The sequence below is a fragment of the Kogia breviceps genome, unplaced genomic scaffold (genome assembly GCF_026419965.1).
Source record: "Kogia breviceps isolate mKogBre1 unplaced genomic scaffold, mKogBre1 haplotype 1 scaffold_234, whole genome shotgun sequence".
Lineage (NCBI taxonomy): Eukaryota > Metazoa > Chordata > Mammalia > Artiodactyla > Physeteridae > Kogia > Kogia breviceps.
The window spans coordinates 12,046-20,626 of record NW_026711673.1 but is presented as its reverse complement, the minus strand read 5'-3'; the positions used below and the strand labels follow the sequence as shown (position 1 = coordinate 20,626).

General features: G+C 51.2%; 1 long non-coding RNA gene across 1 annotated transcript; it reads left to right on the top strand.

Moving 5' to 3' along the window:
- The first annotated feature begins 3,990 nt into the window (after positions 1–3,990).
- Positions 3,991–6,054, top strand: LOC136793479 (uncharacterized). The gene is made up of 2 exons (XR_010838770.1): positions 3,991–5,177; positions 5,292–6,054. It is a non-coding gene; the product is annotated as an uncharacterized lncRNA (long non-coding RNA).
- The last annotated feature ends 2,527 nt before the right edge of the window (positions 6,055–8,581 follow it).

Sequence of the window (8,581 nt, the reverse complement as noted above, 5' to 3'; positions counted from 1 at the left end):
AGAAAGTCAGTCAATACACGTGGAGTGATCGTGCACTGCTAGCAAGTCCTTTTGCCAAGCACTGGTTAGTGCAAGCCCGAGACAGATGTTAAAGAAAGACCTGACCCTGACTCCTAGAGATGGAGAAGTCAGGAAAAATATAAACGGAAGCCACCAAGAACTCCAGACGCAAACATCTACAACCTGACTTGTTAACCTGTGTGGTCATGCCCAGCAGAGGTAAGTGTTCCCCACTGTCTTAATCTGGCTAAGGGTCTAGAGGCGGCTTCTTCCTCTCTGCCCAAGCAGGCCTTTATATGGAGCACACAGTATCTCCAATCCTAAGTGGAAACAAAACAAGTTTGGCACTACCGCTCACCCGCTCTAGGCATCCCCCCAGCCCCAGGAAGCAGGAGGGGCTTCCTGCCTAGAGGAGAGTAAAAGGCTCTCATCACTCAAAACTGGGCACCACGCATCCCACAGCAGAGAAGGGGAGCACTCAGCAGTTGCATCAGCAGATCTGTGTAAGAACCCACCACCTGGAGAAGACAACATGAATGCAGAATTGTAGCTGGAGGCTGTGGTTTGCGGTGACCACTGTGACCCACTGTAATTATCATGCACCAGGAGAGGGCCTGTGCTGGGCGTTTTGGAGCACAGAGATATAGAAGACAGCTCTCTGGCCTTGGGACATCCTATATGAAGAGTCAACCAAAAGCACAAGGCTGTCTGCATTCAATGCCAAATGGCTGATGTGCACAGTGTATCAGAGGAAAAGAAATAATAATGGTAACATTTATTGAGCGCTTCCCATGTGTCAGAGCGCTATTCTAAATGGTTTATATATACTTAATTTTTCCAACAACCCGTAAGGTGGGTACTAGTAGTATTCTCATTTTATTGATGAGAAAAGTGAGGCTCAAGGAGATTAAAGAATTCACTTGGTGTCACATGATTTTTAATGGTAGATCCAGGATTTGAACTCAAAATTCCACTTCCACAAGCGTGTTTTTCTTAAGAGATGGGAAAGGACTCTGGGAATGAGAGGTAACAGAAGGCACAGGACTCTGACTCTTTTTTTTTTTCTTTTTCTTTTTTTTTTTTTTTTTTTTTTTCTGTGTGTGTGTCTGTGTGTGTGTGTGTGTGTGGTACGCAGGCCTCTCACTGCCGTGGCCTCTCCCGTTGCGGAGCACAGGCTCCGGACGCTCAGGCCCAGCGGCCATGGCTCACGAGCCCAGCCGCTCCGCGGCATGTGGGATCTTCCCGGACCGGGGCACGAACCCGTGTCCCCTGCATCGGCAGGCGGACTCTCAACCACTGCGCCACCAGGGAAGCCCTGACTCCTATTTCTGTTACTTATTTTTGATATAGACAGGGAAATTCAATGGCTGAGTTTTAAAGTAGGAGCATGCCTTAACAGTCGAGAGATCGTTTCTGATGTTTAGTTTTGCAATATTTAAAATCCTCAACTTGTGAGCATGGTTTTAAATTATATATTCAGTATCTTGTAATAATTCTCTCTATATATATGAATCACTTTGCCGTACACCTGAAACCAACACGATATTTAAAATCAACTATATTTCAATTATAAAAAAATTATAAAGTGCGAGAGCAGTGGGCTGGGACTGGCTGGCTGGCTGGGAAGGGGAGGAGCTGAGGGGCAAAGAGGAAGGGAGGGCCGTGAGGGAGAAGCAGCTCTCCTGGGGGCTGCCTGCGTGTCGCTGCGGAGTCCCAGGCTTGCCTCTGCATCCTGCGCTCCCTGATGCGGCCTCCGTGTCACAGGCGGGACGGAGGACGGAGGGGAGGGGCATCCCGGTCGGGTGGGCGTGGGAGAGCGTCCTCAACAACCTCTTTCTTCCTCCTTGGGGTCGAGTCGTTCGCGAGGCAGCTCTCTTATCCTGGTGGGTCCCGTCCCGCAAGGGTCCCGGGTCCTGACCCTCGGTCCTCGGAGACCGTGTCAGGCAGGACCCAGAGTCTCCTGAACCACAGCGCCATCGTGTGGCCGCTGACAGGTGCCTCTGGGGCTCCTCTGGCTCCGCTATCCCGCGCTCTACCCACCTGTGCTGGTGGGTTTCAGTTGGCTGTCTTCTGGGGCAGGGAGCCGAGAGGGAAAGTGGGCCTGCCTGCCGAGGCCGGGAGCAGATTGGCCTGGCTCTGAGAACTGGCTTCTCAGAGCGTAGCATATTGGAAGGAATGATCATTAGAGCTGGGCGGGCCAGAGCCCTGCCCCCCTTGCTTAGGAGCTTTTGTCCCTGAGCCTCTTGGGGCCTCAGTTTTCCCATCTGTTAAAGGGGCATAATCATACCTGGTGGAAGATAAATCGCGAAGCCTCTAGAAGCCTCCACCTCCTGCAAGCGGTGGGAGCTCAACGTGTCATTGATGGTGCCATAATCCTCAGTCACCCCAACAGGTCTCAATGCTGCTGAGACTCAGGCTTGGCAGACGGCAGGTGTTCGGGGTGCAAACCACTAGGAATGCCTTCTTAGTGCCAGCTTAATAGTGGGATAGCCCCAGGGCTAAATATTTGCCTATTCTCATAAAAGATAACAGTCCAGTTGGTCTTGCAAACCACATAGGAACAGCTGGCTAATCTGTTCACCAGCCCAGGGGAATGCTCCGTCTTCACCATTTACTTCTGCCTCCCACGTCTGCCCGAGGGAAGCCCTCTGGGAACAAACACATCCCACTTCTGAGAGGCACTGCAGTTGCAGTGGTGAGGGGGAGGCAATAATGCAGGGGATCCCGCAGACCCAGAGTTCACTTGCCAGGTGAGGACCTGGGGCAAGTCACTAACTTCTCCAAACCCCTGTCTCTCACCTGTGAGTCAGACATCTTAGCTCCCAATTCCTTAGGCTTTGTGGAATTAAATGAGGTATTCATGTGAAACGCTTAGTACACTGGATTTAGTATGTATTAACAACACCAGAGAACTTATTAAAATACTAGTAACCGGGCTCCACCCTGAGTTTCTGAATCAGTATATCTGGGGTGAGGCTCAAGAGTGTGCATTTCTAATTTGCATTTCACGAGATGCTGCTACAGTCTGTCCCAGGACCAAACTTTGAGAAGGACTAATCTCGCATATACTAGACCTGCAATTCATGTTCACGGGGACTCCCCAGCCATCCAAGTACAAATCAAAAGGGAGAATGACAAGATATGGGGGAATGTGAACCCAAACCCTATCAAGCAAAAGCTGCAAGCCCAACATCCAGCTAGTAGTAAGAAGAGTTCCATTTAACAAACGTAAATTGAATGTCTTCTCTCCATTGCTTCCATATGCTCCGTTGGACAGTGCTTTGCTCACATGCACCGTCTCATTTGATACTCATCCTAGCCTTCTGAAGTGTGTGACGATCAGGAGGAAGGGGCTCTCGGAGAGGTCCAGTGATTGCTGAGGGCACAGAGCTCTGGAAGGCAGAGCACAGGCAGCTGGAGCCGGCTGACTATGATGGGGGCCCTTTCAAGCTGCCTCTCAGACACCTGAGCATGCTTGGCCGAGGCTGGGTGGGCCCCTGTGAACCTGCCTCGGGCCCTGCCCTCTGACGGCTTCTGTCCCGTCTGAATTCCCATCGCGAGCACACTCTCTTAGCCAGCTGAGTCTGCTCTGGGGCCAAGGGCCGAATCACCTCGCCCTTGCCAGGCTCATTGGCTCTGCCTCTCTTCTCACCCACAGGACACTTTGTCCTTCTAAGAGTGTGGCATGTGTCCTCACCTCTGGCTGTTTGCTCTGGGCTCCAAGGCTCCCAGCAAAAGGAGGAGGTCCTCAGGGTTTGGGGTAGAACCAGTAGGCCGTCCCTTGGCAAGCAGCACATACCAGGCCCTGCAGGTCTCAGAGGGAGTCCTCCCTTCCCTATCTTGGGCATCTGAGAGGCTGCAGAGACCCAGCCATAGCAACACCCCAGGAGCGAGCCACCTCGAGAGGCTCAGATGGAGGTGATGCTCTCCCCCACTCAGCCTGGGTCGGGGAGGGAAGGGGCACTAACTGCACGGACTTCAGGATGCCAGGGTTCCCTCCTCCAGGCCCAAGATCCATTTGTTTTTATGGTTGCTGGAGGGAACAGGGGCTTGAGAGCAAAAGGCCGTCATCTGAACCAACGCTGGGTCTCTCCTACCGAAATAGCTGTGTGGTCTAAGGAAGTCGCAACGTCTTCGCCTGCATTTGTTTCCTCCTTTGCAAAGAGCTGAGGAGGACCCGCCTCCTACGGCCGCTGGGCGGGCTGAATGACATGGGTGTGTTCGAGCTGCTGGCACCTAATGAGCAGTGAATAACCCCATCTTCCTTCCTTTGGTGAGCCTGTTCCTGAAGGTACACAGGCCGTGAGACAAAGACCCCACCTGCTAGGAGCTTCTACCCCACAGTCTTGCCCAAACAGGGCAATGGCAGGAGGTCTGAGACTGGACCCGGCTGGGGGCATTGGGTTCAGGAGGTTGAGGCTGCTGGTCCAAGGGATGGGCACCCAGTGTGTGAGCTCTGCAGCTGGGTGACTGAAGCCTGCTCCGTGCCAGCTGGGCTTGAATCAGAGCTAATGGCCTGCTAATGGTTTTCAGAGCTTTGCCTTGGAGGTGTGGAGAGCCGTGTGACTCACTGAGAGCCCCGTGTGGCTCACTGCCGTGGCAGCCGGTGCGACTGGAGGCTCTTCCATCCAGCAGCCTCTGCTCTCAGCACCTTTCGTTTCAGGTTCCTTCATTTATATTTATTCATTCTGCAAACACTAGTCAGGAACCCAGAATGTGCTTGGCCCTGGGAGCACAGGCCCGGCTGAGGAAGACAGACTTGAAGGGGGGAAGGACTGAAGGTGGGTGACCTCCCACCCATCACCCCCTCTCCTCATCAGGCTCTGAGTGGCGGGGGGTGGATGAGTCAGAGCTTTCCTCCAGGCTCCCGAGGCTCACCCCCTTTCTCATGGGGTCACAGGAAAGGCCTGATGAAGGAGAAGTGTTTGAGGTTAATTGTGCTGAACTTGGCTCCTGAAGGGATGTGGGATGGGGAAGGAGGAAGCATGGAAGATAGTGCCCGGGGGACCAAGAGAAGGTACCACTGACAGCTGCGGCCATAGAACTGCCTTGGAAGGGGAGAAGATCAACTTGGTTTCAGTTTGTTTTCTTGAGTTTCTTTTCTTTTAGAAGATGAAAAGGGAGTCAAGAAGCCCAGTGTGAGGATCCTGGGGGATAAAAGTGAGGACGGAGAAAGGGTAAATGAAATGCTTCCTTGGCCCCAGCTCCCTCGAGCCTTCCTTCCCGGTTTCTCTGTCTCCAGCATCTCCCCTCTTCCTCTGGCCATCCTCTCTACCCTCTTGTCTCTTCAGTGCCTCTCCATCCCAGACTACCTCTGAAGCTCCCGAGGAATAACTGAAAAGTACAGCGACCGCCAAAATTGCTTCCCCGGCCCTGGCTCCACCTCTGCATCTGCTGTCCAGATGTTGCTTCAAAGTTCTGCCCGCCACTCACAACCAGAAAAGAAGTATTGATTAGAAAAGAAAAAGAAGTTGGGAATTTGAGTTGGAAAGTGGAAGGAGCAAGGGATCTCTTTCATATTCAGCTAATGGCACTGTGGCTAGTGAGCTGTAGTGGGACATCAATACCAACTCCAAACCCCACTCACATCCTGCTGAACTGAGGTCTGAGTAAAGGCTAACTGATGGATGGTGACAGTGAAGTGACTTGTCTAAGGGTATTCGATAAAGACTAGTTCTTCTCTCCCTCTCCTCCTCCAAATTTCCTGGAGGTCCCAGGACATTCCTAAGACCCCCCCCCCCCATCTTCTCTGTGGCCTTAAACTAGCTTCTAACCGCTTGTCCAATTGCCGGAGCCTAGAGGCGGTTGGGAGCTTTGGAGTAACGAGCCTGGGCTCTTACTAGCTGTGGGAACTTGGGAAGTACTTAACTTCTCAGAGTCTCAGTTTCCTCATCTTAAAAAGGGGGGCAATAATATCTACCCAATGGGATGCTGTGAGGATTAAATGAGATCATGAGTTTGAAGGGCTTAACATGGTACCCAGAAGGGAGTATGTTCTCAATATGTGTCAGTCAATAATGATTCCAATAAAATCTCTACTTGGATGACCTACGAGTACCTTACACTCAGTATTTCTTGCCCACAAACCAGCTCCCTGGCCTCACTTTCTACTTCCCTTACTGGAGTTAGCATTCCTCCTACATGTCCTCGGTGGTCTGGTCACCTGGATTCTATTCTGTTCTTTCCTCGTGTGAACTTTCTACCATCTCCTCATGCCCGAGTTCAGCCTTTCGTTATGTTTTCCCTGGGCCCCCTGACATCAGCGCTCCTGTTCAATCCCTCTCCACAGAGCCACCAGATTTAGCTTTTGGATTATGTCACTCTCTTCCTCAGGAACCTCCGGTGACTCCCCAGTGACCACTACTAATGTAACTACACACTCCTCACCCTGACGGTTCAGGTCCTCCACACTATGGCCTGATGCACCCCACCCCCCTCCTCCCTGTCCTTTCCCTCTCCCAACTCTTCCCCTCGGATGGGACATCACTGTCCCCACCACCCTCTTGCTCCCCAGGGTATGCTCTGTCAACAGAACAGATTGTAGAGACTATCCTAGGCAAAAAAAAAAAAAAAAAAAAGGAATCTTTTGATGCTACCCTCAACCCACCAGTACACTGGTCTACTCAGTCAAGGTTCTCCAGAGGAACAGATTTATATATAGAATATATGTTATTTTGGAAAACAGTGAAATTTAATGAATCAGTATATCAGGATGTTTCAGCTGCAAATAACAAAACACTTGGAATAAAGAACTAAATGACCGGGCTGATTAATCACAGCAAACCTGCAGGTCAGAGACAGGTGATGCCAGGATTGGTGTGGAATCTCTGAGAGATCATCAAGGACTCAGGCCCTTCCACCTTCTCTCTCTGCCTTCTTCACGGCTGCCGCGGTCTTCCCTCATGGCGGCAAGATGGCTGCAGTGGCTCCAAGCTTCCATTCTCATGTAGCAGCTTCTCAAGTAGGAAGAAAAGGGGTAAGGGTGAAATCAGTGAGGAAAAGCTTTCTCAGAGCTCTAGTAGCTTCTTTCTGGGTCTCTGGTCAGAACTGGGTCACAGGTCTAATCTTAAACCAATCACTGGACAAAGGGATGGGACGGACCAATCATGATACATCTACCTGGGCCTGATGGATGTACGAACAATTGAAAACTTGGGATTCTGTTAGCAAGAAAGGTTTGAAGCAGCTGTTTGGTGGGTTACACTGTTTCTTTCAGGAGAAAGAAACAGTGTCTGGCTGTTGTAGCCAAAAAGGGAATTTATTGGGAAGAAAATATAGAGTGGGGCCTGGAGGAAATAGGCAGAAAACAGCAGGAGCTTTTGAAATAAATGCTTTTCAGCCAGAATGGCCTGGTGCAGACCCCTCATCACTGGGAAAGAATTCTAGTGCCTCTGTGCCTTGCGTCACTTGTTCGAGACAAGTCTTGGCAGAAGTAGCGTATTGAATCAGGCTGGGGTTCAGGTCTATGACCTGGACACCTGGGTGCAGAGAGGAGCACCTGGCCTGTTTAGTGTCCCAAGTAGGCACCTACCAAGACCTTATCCAATGGGAGATTCTCATCCAATAGGAAAGAGGAGTTGGAAGCTGCACAGACAACACAAAGCCAGACAGCACAGCTAATATCCAGGAATTAGAAAAGCCTCTGTGAAGCCTGTGGCTTGGGAGATGCAGTCCTTGGGAAGCAGTGGTTGGCCTTATTTATTTCCACCATGATTAATTACCAGGAAACAAAGTAATGACTATATGCTCCATATCATTTTGCAAATCTTATTAACTGTTGGGTAAGTTCAATTTATTTACAACACTAATATCTGTTTATGTCAGCCAAGTTGGCAGTGTGGTTAGCCGTTGGCAACTTCAAGGAATTAGAATATGGTTAAAACAAACATTAGAAGGAACATCGTCTCTGAGGAGGCTGGGCTGGGGAGGAGTTTCATCTCAGGGCCTTAACTGCAGCTGCTTCTCCCTTGGGTCTTTTCTGCAGCCCCGTGCTCCCGCCACTGCCCCCCCCGCCGCCCCCCCCCCACCCAGGTAAGACATTGATAGGAGCAGAGGCTCCGGAGGGGCCCAGGTTACATCTCCAGTGACTTGGCGATGGGTTGAGTTGGTTAGGAGGAGAGAGGCAGGTGGTCTTGCATTTTACAAGTTCTATTGAATTGAGGCAAAATTTCTGGTCATCTGTAGGACCTTCAATTAAAATGAGTTGAATAGGAGTTTACACAGCCCTGTTTCATCAGCCCTGAATGCAGGGACCTGGGTCTGGGATGGAGGAAAGGATGGGGCAAGAGTGCGGACAAGGGCTTCCCTGGTGGCACAGTGGTTGAGAGTCCGCCTGCCGATGCAGGGGACGCGGGTTCGTGCCCCGGTCCGGGAAGATACCGCACGCCGCGGAGCGGCTGGGCCCGTGAGCCATGGCCGCTGAGCCTGCGCGTCCGGAGCCTGTGCTCCGCAATGGGAAAGGCCACAACAGTTAGAGGCCCGCGTGCCGCAAAAAGAAAAAAAGAAAAGAAAAAATAATAATAATATATAAATAAATTAAAAGAGGGCGGACAGCCAGTGATGCGCGTGCGCACGGTCACGC